This window comes from Pleurodeles waltl, chromosome 3_1 (assembly GCF_031143425.1).
Source record: "Pleurodeles waltl isolate 20211129_DDA chromosome 3_1, aPleWal1.hap1.20221129, whole genome shotgun sequence".
NCBI classification, from domain to species: Eukaryota; Metazoa; Chordata; class Amphibia; order Caudata; family Salamandridae; genus Pleurodeles; species Pleurodeles waltl.
In genome coordinates, this window is record NC_090440.1 from 1,025,555,206 (window position 1) to 1,025,568,875 (window position 13,670).

The following is a 13,670-nucleotide window of genomic DNA, read 5'->3' on the forward strand; positions in this document are numbered from 1 at the left end:
AGACTCAATGACATACCATTAAAATTAGTAAAACTAAAATCACAAAAACTATTTTAGAGCCAAGCAAAATCTTTCTTTATATGCAGCCATCTTCTTTATTTCTATATAAAAAAACTGTTATTTAAACATTTTAGAAAAATCTAACTCCCTAACAAGGTGGAAAATAAGTTGATACTTGCAGATGCAGACATATTATGATTGAGCTGTTCTGTTAATAAAGTTGAATGCAGGACGAAAACTACCTTTAGCTGAATAACTAAGATACAAAATTAATCTTATTCAAATGCAGGCATTACTCTAATCAAAGTGAGTTATGCAGGTGCACTATGAAAAATCAGAAATCCTAATTTTTCTTTTCAAAGAGTCAAAAATTCAGTTTCATTACTCCATCAGTAAATTATCAAATGTTGATCACCTTCATTCTTAGTTCACGTTGATTCATGGGGTTCCTCCAAGGAAAATCAATAATCTCTCAGATCAATGTTTCTTTCTTCTGGTTAAATCATCGCCAAAAATGCCCATTCAGGAGCTGCATACTTCTTGTTTGGCACTCTTACTCTTGTTGATCTTCCGACTTAAGGCTTTTCAGAATCCCTCTCATTCAGGCAGAAATGTTGTCAACACTTTTCAACACTTTCAACTAGTAATTAAAAGGGTGGGTGTGCAGGATTGGGGCCGTGTCAGTCTCAGAGGATGGAAGCCCGTGTGAAATAAAAGAAACTCTTTACACGCAAAATTCAAAGTCAAGGGCAAGGAAAGTCTGGTACACAGTCCAGAAAGGGCACATTTTATTGGGGTCAGGCAGTGAAAAGTCAAACATGGTAAGATTCAGCATCATAGGGCAGCACAAACAAGGATACATAACATGAACCAATAATAAAACAAGAAAATAGAATACTTCAAATGTTAAACAACTTAAGGAGCACCTACTTTACAGAGGAAAAATAATGTGACATTTATGCAATGAGTGAAACAATATACAGCACAGTTAAGGATTAACTCCTAAAGCAGCCTAAAACAAGGGACCTTGATTATGTTTCAGAGTTACATAGAGCACACAGCCACCTTCATTTGCAACTTTTACTGCACTATAAAAATGAACACTATTTGTTATTTTCTGAAAGAGGAAACGCATCAGCAGAAATGTGAAGGTGAAAGCTCATACGTGGAATAATAAAGCAACACTTTTTCTTCAGCAACTTTAAAACAGATATCAATGCATGCAGGTGAGAGGGTGAATTTCCTCATTTTTTAAAACTAAATGCACTTAGTATAAAAGTGCAAAGTTTTATGATAAATAACACATATATTATAAAAGCAAATTCATAGTAGGTAAATATATTTAGGCTTTGCAAGCACAAATGAAGCATCATAATGTACTGACAAGTTAGCATGTCTACTTATGCTATATTAACGTTGATATATAAATTGAGTACAAAATGCCTGTTTTCACATTAAACTGTTGTCTTGCACAAGATAATTTTCTCTTCCACTGCAGATGCTGTAACGTTCCAGAAGCCATCTATTTGCTAGTGAATAGGCATTTGTTTTGTATTAGACAATTGATAGTGCGGTTCTCACCGTGGGGAGAGGAGATGCCAGGAAATGCACATTTTGGGAAGAACTGCTCAAACCGAAAAATGTAAACAATGTACTGTTTCAAGGACTTGATTCTTAGACCATTGTGAAAATGTGAGAAACTAGGGAGTTTACCTGTTCCCAGAGTTTGCTGAGAGTCAATTGGATGATGGGTACTGGCAATGTAGCAATTGTTGCAATTATATTTTAGCTGATTTATGTTAGTGTGTGTTCCTACAGCAGAGGCCGATTCTTCCAGGAGAGACCCTATCTAAACCTTCCCTGTCTCTCACTTAGGGGAGCGGTACTGCTGCTGATTTCTAGCTGAGAATACATGTTAAGCTTTTGCTAAATATCTGTTACTTTAGTGCTAAGGCTTCATGCCTATGCATTTCAAGTTCTCTCATCAGAACCCTTCTTTTGGGTTTCTGAAACTGACACCTTACCATGCTTATTGAAAAAAAACGAATTTCAGATGCTTAAACCTCCATTAGCTCAGATTAGGGGATTCCATCAGAGAACATTAATGTTGTATTTACTCTATTTTATTTGTAATCCTCACTAATGTGATGTTTTATCTTGTTTGGAAATACTAACTAGTGGGTTATTTGAATCTATAATGATGATAATTACCTTTTATTATTTCCTGAATAAATTAATTGATGTGAATTAAGTTGCTAATAAAACCCTTGAACTCGCACTATTGAGTCTTCTGAAGCCTCAAACAGACTTCAATGATCATTGTGTTTGATGTAATGATTGCTTCTTCTCAATTCTCCTTGTCAACAAACAAAGGTCCATACAATCAATGGCGTGGTTGTTTAATGATTATATTTGAAGGCTGGGATACAAGAATCCCCGCTCGGGCATAGGCTAATTCTAAACACAACCAGGTAAAAATTAATTCTAATTAATACAAATATATTCTCAATGACTGGTCTGTTCTCTTAAAAAAATTAACATAACAGTTAAAAACTATGCCAAATTCCTTGAAAATGTGACAGCTGTCAGATGTTTTCTAGGGATCACCATATATTGTGGGTGATTCAAACCATTTTAGGCACTCTCTCAGAATTGCTCATCAAGACCAGGTTGCTCTGATTCTAAAGAGAAAAGTGTCACAAGGCTTTCCAGGACACCAAACTGCCTGTTTTTTATGATGCCATCTTAACATATTTTGACAGGTTAACAAGTTGTGGATGCCCATTCATGCAGTCTATGAACTATGTTGCTGCAAGAAAAGGGCTGTGGTAGTTGGTCACCAACTGCAGAAGTGTGTTAACAAACACAAAAAAGTACAGCTCGCACAGTTAAAGTGAGACTATCAAATAGGGATACCATCATTTTCATCTCTTTGCAGCATTTGTGGATGGTGACTGACCACAGGAGGTTGCTCCTATTAGTTACAGGCACAGTCCGGCACCCCATAGCATGTACTGAAAACTGGGCTTCACAACTACAAAGTGTATGAATTTTATTAGTTTACAGACCACTGATCATCAAACCAGTAGACTACCTTTCTCGCCATTGATTGCCCTGAATCTCTATTGCGAGGTGGTATGTTGAAAGCTATGAGAAGAATTTCACTCCATGGCATGGGAGGTCTGTGACAGCATTATATCCATGGAGGCAATAATGGAGGTGATGGCAGTAGATTAATGTTTACAAGATTTCTTGCAGTCTACTTGGAAGCCATTTTTGAAGGATTCCCATCACAGCAGCCTAGCTGCCAAGTCAATGTCCAGTATATTTGGAGATAGAGGAATGAACTGTCTATGCAACCTGAAGATGCAATCCTGAGGGGAGCGAATTTACTAATCTCCTCTGCCTTGGTCTCACGCCTCGAACAACCTCACCAACAAGGAGAACTAAGTGGCAGTCAAGACCCCGTTCCGCTCAGGTGAAAAGGCATGGTTCTGCAAATTGGAAAATGCTGCCAGTAGTTGCACATTGTGCTGTGTTGCTCAAGGGGATGCAGAAAGCCAGCTTGATTAACCATGAAATAGAATGCAGAATCTAATTAGCATAGACCTTTCCTCTATCCCAGACACTCATCAGCTTTTGATTGTGCTTTATTGTTGCATTACGTGCCCAGTGGTGCAAATTATTACATCCACAGCATTTCAGCAAGTGACACACTAAACTAGATGTGGTCAACTCATAGAGTACTCTAAGAGGTGAAACCAGATACTGGCTCACCATTCTAGGAAGCACTATTTAAGTTTGATGAGTACATGTGTGAATAACATACACAGGTGGGATGTTATGTTTAGAGAACGAGCCCTTTTTAATGACACACAAAGCATGACACTATTACACATCCATCATGCACACAGAGCTGGGCATAGCTGCACAGGGTGAATTAAAGAAGCTTGTGTCAGTTCTCACTAGATAAAGACTGTGAACTTATGTGACTTGTGGATCCACTTATGTTGTTGTCTGCACAACAGACACTTCCCAATGGTGGAGGAAGCGGGTACTGACCAGGATATCACATTTTTGTTGATGAATTGTGTTCTTCTTGAGGCAGATTGATGAACATCCTACATTGACACACTACTCATACCTTCCAGTGGAATAAAACAAGAACAAAGGAGGGAATGAGACTGTAATCAATGAGTCGAACTCAATGTTACAAAGACCTCTTGCCAACAGCAAACATACCAATATATCAAATTAGTACATCCAGCAGCAAATAAAAGGCATGTATTTGTGGCACATCATGGTTTGCAGAAGTGATGAAATTGCATTGCTCTCTGAGGGTTCTAGGTTTGTACTCTCACTAAACTAAACAGGTTTATGCTTCATGGCAGACAGAAGCAAGGAACTTAAGAACTTTGCATAGTATTCAGAAGGCCATGGGTAGATAGACTTGACCAGGTAGATAGACTTGATAATTATTTGATGCAGTCGGAAATTACACTAATGTTTTAGGATTGTCATGTTATAATGTAAGTACATGCAGATAATGCAACTTCACAACAATTGTAAACAACAAGTCAAGGGGCAAAGATGCTGCAAGCAACAACATTCAATAGAAGTAGAAAGGTTAGCCTGTAAGCAGTGGAGCTGGTTCCACAAGGATAAATGGCAATTGGAAGATGAAGAGATGGATGGAGATGAAACATAAAAATAAACATGGTGATACCACAGCCATGGTCACTTGATCAGTAAATGTCACCAGCACGAGTAGCTGCCCACCATTCTAGTTGGTTAGGTATAAAGACAGCACTTTTAAGTGCTAAACACACAGTGAAGTGGGGAGGCTTAAAGAAGGAGAGAGAGATGAGGCAAAGGTATGGAAAGCTCAGCACCACATACACTTATTGACACTGGGGAAACATGGGTACAGAGACAGAGAAAAGGCTGGGATGTATTGATCCCTAAAGCTATATAGAACAAACATAAAGTTGATCAGTAGAGCAGGATAAGAGGAAGGAAGGGAAGCAAATTCCAGGGAGTCACCCTTGCATGACAGAACATGGAGTAAGAGGCATGTGGCAGCCTTCCTGGATGCTAAGGGTTAGGGAGAGCCAGCCACTGCCCACTGCTGTGTTGCCAATCAATAACAAATATGAACAAAAGGAAACCACAGAGAGTGGCAGAAGAGACCATGGATGAAGGGGATAGAGGGCTCAGTGCTATGCCAGATGACAGAAAGAAGTAAAATGGAAATGAAGAAGACAAGATACCAAACAATGAGATTGAGAAATTGCAGAAGGAGTGAACATTGCCACCTCTGTAAGATAACGGAGCCACCCCAGTTGAGGTGTCTCGTAGGGTAGGAAAAGGGTCGTTCTAATGACTGTGATGCTATCTAGGAAGATTTTAGATTAAAGCACAAGCCTTTGCCCTGGTGTACAGTGAAGACGGTGTTTCCCAAGATGATGACTGAAGGATTGAAAATGGTAAAGGGTGTGTGAAGGATAATGTAATGGCAGACAGAGCACATATTTGAGTTTGACAAAATGAGAGGCGGAAAGTAGACTGTAGAAGAAGATGAGGAAAAAGATTTTAAATAGGCACAAGACATAGGTGCAGATGGGAAGTGGCACATAAGTGTTGCAGTTTCCAGGAAGGTAGTATGTTAAAATGAGGAAAGGATGAAGAGTGTCTGATCTCCATTGGAAGAATGGGACAATAATAAAGCCATAGCCACATATAATTGAGTGCAAAACAAATTTCATGCCCTTAAAATTTCACTCGGGCCCCAACATTACTGCATAACACTGTGTAATAATTAATTAGTTGTCATCGCCCGTTGTCTTACAACAGTTTTTGAAACCTACCCACCTTCCCACCAAAACAAATCACCATATTAATACCCCCATCTGATAATGAACTAATGGCCTGATTTAGAGTTTGGCGGAGGAGGTTACTCCGTCACAAATATGACAGATATCCCGTTCGCCGTATTACAATCTCATCATAGCCTATGGAGATCATAATACGGTGAATGAGATATCTTTCTTGTTTGTTACAGAGTAACCTGTCAGCCAAACTCTAAATCAGGCCCTTAGACTCAGGGTTTTAATGCGGTTTATCAAGTTGACCACATTTGTCCAGATCATATCACCCCACTTCTTCACCCTTCTGCCCTTACTTTCATATTAATTAGCCTCAAGATGATACATTGACAAAAGTTGGTTAGCCATTGATGATAAGAGAGATGTTTTGGATTCAGTCAGGCCCCAGTGATACATATACGAGCGTCTGCCATGGCAACAAAAACTGGATAGAGTTTACCCTTAGCCTTAAAGTATTGCCCATCTATTCCAAGCAACATCAGCTGCATGGTAATCAAAACCTGTGGTTGCAGGGTAGCACTCGAAAATTCACTAACCCCTCCCTTAAAAGACCCCACCTTTATACAATTGAAAAACATATGCACTATGTCCGCTTCACTTGCTCTATATTGCGTGCAATTATAGTCTGCCCTTTTTCCCCAGCTGTACAACTTGTAGGAGATATAAAATAGATAATATACAGTTGTATAATGTTGGTTCTTCAACCTCGCTGAAAGTAAGATATCCCGGCCTAGATACAGTGATTGCTGAAATAATATGTTGCTAAGATTAACCTCTGATCTCCTGGTCCAAATCTCTGCTTGCAATTCAGAACAATCTAGAATGAAGTCAGTTAGTAATTTATAAATTATTCTGACCTTCACGACTCCATGATGGCTCAAACACTGTACCACAGATATATACTCTGGTGAAAATGTGCCACGTGTCAACATTAAAAAGAGGTCACTAATTTGCAGATATTTAAAAAACAATCAGTTTAGCCATACTTCTTCTGTAGGTTCTTGTATGAACAAATTTGTCCCGAGTTGAATATATGTATCGCCTACTCTGGATATTCCCTCTTGTTCCCAAATGTCTCAACTTTTGTCCTGAAACACACTTGGAAAGAACAAAGATTGCCATGAGTGAGTATAATAATGATCCAGAGCGAAAGCCAATTCACGCTTGAGCCTAGTCTAGATCTTAGTTGCTGCCTTAAATGTCTTAAATTTGACTTTTTAAAATAACTTGGTTCCAAAATTCTTAAAAAGCAACCTCTAGATTCTGTTCCCAGCATTAATTCATAGAGGGTTTTAAGTCCCTCAAACCCAGGGTGTATGCTTTGCCTACAGTGATAAAAAAACATGTGTTACAGTACTGCTGCCAAATAGTAATATCTAAAATTTGGGATGGCCCAGCCACCCCAATCAAGAAGGAGCAGTAGAAATGTTAAGGCTCTTCTCACCCTCTTGTATTTCTATATAAAATTATTGCAGATTGGTCCAACCTTTTGAATCCTGCCTGCTCCCACTATCTCTAAAGGGATTTCCCTACAGAAGTAAATAATCTTTGATAATATCAACATCCTTATGGCATTACAGCGGCATACTAGTATTAAGTGCAGATTACAAACCTTTGATAAATCCTTAATTTTCGTCAGTAGAGATTTACTGTTTAAAAGAATTATGTGGGTCATTATAACCCCCGCGGTCAGCGATAATGTGGCGGTAAGTACCACCAACAGGCTGGCGGTACTTACCGCCATAATATGACATTGGCAGGTTGGCTGAAGCCAACCCGCCAATGTACCACTCCAACCGCCACAGCGGTAACAGCCGCCAGGCTGGAGATATCCATTTCCAGCCCGTGGCCGCCATTGTTCTGCCTGCGGGATTATGACCCCGCCTACCGTCATGGTTTTCGTGGTATTTGTAACGCCACGAAAACCATGGCAGTAGGCCATAACAGTGACAGGGAATTCCTTCCCTGTCACTGATAGGGGTCTCCCCCCTCCCTCTCCAGGTACCCCCCCACCCCCTCTACCTCTCCAAACCCCCCTCCCCTCTACATTCACACCCCTTCACACACACACACACATTCACACATACATACACGCATGCATACATCCAATCACACACACATCAGCACACATTTCCAAACATACACGCAGACATACATTCACAACATACACGCACTCACACTTCCATACATGCACACACACATTCAACACTCAACACACACCCGCATTCATGCACACACATACATTCACACACACCCCCACACACACACAACACCCACCACCCCCCTCCCCTGTCCAAGACCTGACTTATCTGGATCCAGGGGGTCCTCCAGCAGGAGACGGGATGGGGCGCTGCTACCGCCAGCAGCACCCCCCAGCAGAACACCGCCAGGCCATATTATAGGTCATAATACGGCTGGCGGTGGTCTACTGCTGGTGGTTGCAGCGCCACCTTACCACCATCCGCCGGCATGGCCACAGCCGGATTTCCACCCTTCTTGTGGCGGAAATCTGGCTGTGGTCATACTATGACAGACTGCTGGTAGCTGCGGCAGCGGTCTTTTGATGGCTGTCGCCATGGGGGTAGGCGGTTTTTACCGCCAAGGTTAAAATGAGGGCCAATGTTTCCTATCTTAGCTGTAATGGTAATTCCCAGATACACAGCACTGGGTTCATATAAGAAACTAATTATTCATTGAAAACTATTTGGGTCTTACCTTTGTTCAGACAGTAGTCCAAGATTCTGCCAGATCTTTCCGACTCTCTTTCTACCTCGCCCATAGTTCACTCGGGGTCCTTGGAGATGTCATCAGCATGCGCCAACATCTTGGTGGTAAAATCATTTACAGTCAGGTGCCTAATTAAGTCATTTTTCTCAAGACTTTGCAACAGGGGTCACTGTAGAGTGCAAGAAGGAGAGGTGAACAGGAGCATGTCTTGTCCCTCTACTAATTACAATTGCCTTAGATTCTCTCCCCATTATTTGCAGTCTAGCAGTAGGATTACTATATAACGTCTATATAGCTGTTTTAAAGCTGGGATAAAACTCCCTTCTTTTGAGGACCTCCCAAAGATAACTCCACATGACCCAGTCAAATGCTTTCTCAGCGTCCAACAGGATCATAGACACAGGGCGTCTTTAATACCTCAGCTATATCAAATAACGTGATTACCGTCTTGATAAGGACCATGGCACTAAGGTCGAGGATAAACCCATGCTGTCAACGGGAGAACAATTTGGCTATGACCCTGCCCAAAAGCATCAAGAGTATCTTAGAGTAGATTTTTGTGCCACTACTGATAAGCAAGATTGGTCTATATGAACTAAGAATCTTTGGAGGCTTCCTTTTTTCAAACGTCCACAATGTTGATGGTTGTCCTTGAAGCTGGACCTGAGGATCCCTGTTGAGCTTCCAAAAGAGTGGTAATCATGCCCATGAGCAATAGGTAAAATTAAATAAAACTCCAGCAGGATCTTATCCGGTCCCACCGACTTCCCAGACCACAGACAATCAAGGGCCTCTTTCAGTTGCTACAGTGTAAAGGGAGCATCCGAAGCAGCTTGTTGGCCCTCATCTTGTACTGATTCATTGATAATTTAACATTGAAGATATTATGCACCTCTTTCTGCCACATTCTCTGTGGCAGGACCTTTCCTACATACTCATACCTTTCTGCTCTATGAGTTAGATATCTCTTCCCCTGTCTTTCTAGTGTAATGACTATTAATGCTATCCTTTGTGCTTGCAGTCCTTTAAAGGACCACAAACACTTCCTGCCCATAAATCATGGCCATAACATGGCAAGCTTCCAGTTTGGCCAAATCCTTGTAATAATTCTTAAACTTATTTGATTGCTGATTGCGAAAGCCATAACTGAGGGTCTCATTTACAAGGGTGTTGTGCCACCAGAATGTCACTTTTTCTAACATTTTGGTGGCGCAATACCCTTTTCCATATTTACAAAACAGTATTAAGTCGCTTTTTGTGGCTTAACGCCACCTTGTAAATACGGCCCGTTATATACATCACTTTCCGTGAAAGGGGCGTGCAATGGGTATTGCTGTGGGCATTCCACCACAACACTCAATGCATTTTGATGCTGCCCTAGATTTATGAGAAATCATAAACCTGAGGCAGCAAGAAAAACTAATGGCACCCCAGAGTGACATGAGGAGAAAGGTGTCCCTTCCTGCACATAAACAATCATTAAATAAGGACGAGTTGTTACTTCTATGTGTGCTGCAGAATGCAGCTCACATAGAGATAGCAACTCGCCATTATTGATTATTTATATGCAGAAAGGTACACCTTCTTGCACATAAACAGTCATTCCCTGAAACTCAGGTACTATGGTGCAAGGGTGCCTGCACTGGCCCTGGGCAGCTAATTTTAGCGCCAGCGCTAGGGAAAACACAGGGGTGCACCGTATTGTAGTAAATATGCCACATCCCTGCACTTCTGAAATGACACAGAGCAAGCGCTGCAAAATTTGCAGCAGCGCCGCGCTGCGCCACTTCTTTGTAAATGAGGCCCTTACTGTTTCCTCTCCAAAATCAACTTTCAAATAATCCCACAAGATAACCTCAGCTGCATTTCTTCTATTTCTATCCATAAAGTCTTACAGCCATTCCTGAATATGATGAGTACACTCTAGATTAAATAAGATCTCCCTGTCAAATGTCCATGTTTGTTGAAACCTTGCTGCTACAGTCATCTGACACAAAAGAATCAAAGGGTTATGGTCTGAGAAGACCAAAGGGATTTTCTTCATTCACACCTCCCTCAAAAAACTGGGTGAAATCAAAAAAATATTTAGACGAGCATACTTCCTGTGAGGATAAGAAAAACATGTATAACCAGGGTCAGGATGATTCAAGCTGGCCTAAGCGTCAATGAACATATGGATCTCCATGAGCTGGTGAACTGTCCTGTACATCTGTGACTTCTGACTCACATACACCTTTGCCTGTGCTAATGTCTGTATGGCATCCATATGAAAATTGAGATCCCCAAATACAATAAGGGGTGTTGTCCTCAAGGCCAATTCCACACCCAGATACTTCACAACGGCTGCCTCATCGAAGTTAGACCTGTAGATAGAGCAGATGCTGAAACTTGAAACCACTATCTGGCATTCTGTCAACTCCAACCGCCCAAGATTATCTGAGGCACTCCTCTTTACCACACATTTTTTTTAACCTAAAATTGCAACCTCCCTCTCATATTTGTGTTCGGTGTGTTACATACCGAGAGAGAATACTCTAGAGATTCTAACAAGCCCTTCTTAGCCACCTTCTTAGCCACCGCAACATGTTTTTTCCTGTAAATATATGATGTCTGTGCTTACAGTTCTCAACCCTTGTTCCACCCTGGTCTGCTTAGATCTATCATTAAAATCCTGGATGTAAACTGTACATACAATCAACGTTTTCCAAAACACCATGCAGAAAACAAAACACAACCAGAAACAGCAGGAATGCAAGAAAATGAGATAGAGAAATTAGAGCTAGAAGTACTGCTTATCCTCACATAATAGGTAGGGCCCCCTACACGACACCAACCATTATCCCTCATCTGGCAACCATTTTGAGCCATATCATTTAGCTAACACTTTTTTCTTGCAATATCCTTACTTCTCATTATGCTCCCCCTTTCCAGTCTCCTCCTAACACCCTGGCCCACCCTGAAAACCTCACCCTCAACTCCCCACATTCCCCCAACCAAACTGACCCCTTCCAACCTAGTGAATCGATCAGACCATTCACCGTCTATCTGATGGAATGTGTACCCCCGCCCCGAGGGCAACCAGTAATAGCATGTCATGATAAAACAACCCTGAAGAAAAAAAGGAAAGAAAAAATAAATCACATTTTGCCACTAAAAATAAAATTACCAAGATTCTTCCCCCATATATTTCAGCATGAGAAACCACAATCGACCTAAACTCTGTGTCCCAACAACCAAATTAGGAAAGCCTTCTTCAGTCTAGAAACACCCCTAAAGCCCTTCAAGAAATGCAGGCATTGCCTACACATCAAACTTGCACCAATCTATATGTCAGAATATATCAGTGTATTCTATCCAAATAACACTTTGCCTACATTTCTGAGGTAAACATATGTGTCTTATTGTTGAGGATTATATTAAGTCTCTCAGAGTTAAGGAGAAAAGTTTGGCCCCCTTTATCCTGGAATGATTTCATCAGCTGCCACATCGGCCAACATCATTCTACTGTAATGAGACAAATAAGGGCTCACAAAAAAGGAATGTCGGTCTGCACTACGTTTAGAGTCCAGGCAAGCCATTTCAAACACTGCCTGCCTGACGAGAAAGTTACCAAATAAGACCAGGATAGGTCTTGGTTTCGGGCTAAAGGAAGCACTCTCGTGGTCCACTTGTTTATCGTAAGTGGGTACCTGTGCATTCGTTGGATCTCATATTTTCAATTCCGACTCTTGAGTCCTGGGTAGGCACATATTTTCACGAACCTCCATAAGTGTTTACCCCCTGCACCTTCCTCGATCCCAAGAATTCTAAAGTTATTCCATCGTTGGCAATTCTCAAACTCTTCTAACTTCCACTGTATGTCTACTAGTTGAGAATCATATAGAGCTGTCTGTTCCCTTACAGAGCCAGAATCTGTTTCTAATATTGCTGTGCGGCTGTCCACCACAGAGATATTTTCTGCTACCTCTAAGCAAGTTTTAGAAATCTTATGTATTGTCTCTTGCAGCTTCCTACTGGCAGCCTGGGCTCTCAGATTGTTGGTACAGGACTCTTCCTGATGTAGCAAATTGTCCTGATAGATAGCCTTGAGAGCAGGTGATTCAACTACCCCCGCCAGAGTCTGAGCCAGGCAATCTAGGGATCCAACTAGGCTCTCAAAGGCCTGCTGTGTAGTCACATAGTACTACTTTAAATCACCCCTTGCACCAGCTCTCCTTGTTGCTTTTACCCTTACAGGAAGCCTGCACACTGTAGACCAGGTGTTTCAATTCCTGGCCCCCATCCCCGGGCTGAGTCACTCACTTCACTTATCAGGCTGCTCATTTAATCCTTCTCTGACACAATGGAGTCATTGGCTGACCTATCTGACATTGAGATAAAACATTCTCCCATCTCAGTATGTGATCCAATCTTAGCCAGGACTGTGCAGTCTCTCACCTGGGTTTCCCCTGTTAGCCTCATTCCTGTCAGACCCACCTTTTATGAACACATGAACAGCTACAGCGATCTTCTGCCTTACGTCTTCACCTGAATAGCCTATGTGAATCCTATCCATCCTGGTCCATGACAAAGATGCTTCCCCTGTTTTAGGGGGTTCTGTCCCAGGGTTGTGTGGATGTACACTAATTATAGATTGCAGGCCTACTCTGTTGTGACCACAACCCACCTTCCCAACATAGTGACTTATAGCTCCTCTTCTAGTTTTCTCAGCCACAGTGTCTTTTGTGGGCTCCTCCCCCTTCCCATCAGTCTCAGAACCATGAGCCCTGTGGGTCTTGTCTGCCAATGGACATACCACAGACTTAAATCTCTCAGTAACCTGAGTTTCAGCGACACTTTTGAGAGGAGGCTGCTTGCAAGACAAAGTGAAGGGCAGGCCAGGCAACTCCAACCGAGACTCATCCAGTGATTAACTTACACAACCACCTTGGCACATGACCACTATAGTCCCAACAGAGGGGACTGTAATGGCGAGCGAGTCCTGAGATACCTTGATATCCTCCCCTTCTCGAAGTGGCTTATCCAGTGGGTGTACAGGTTCCTGTTGTACTAGTGAAG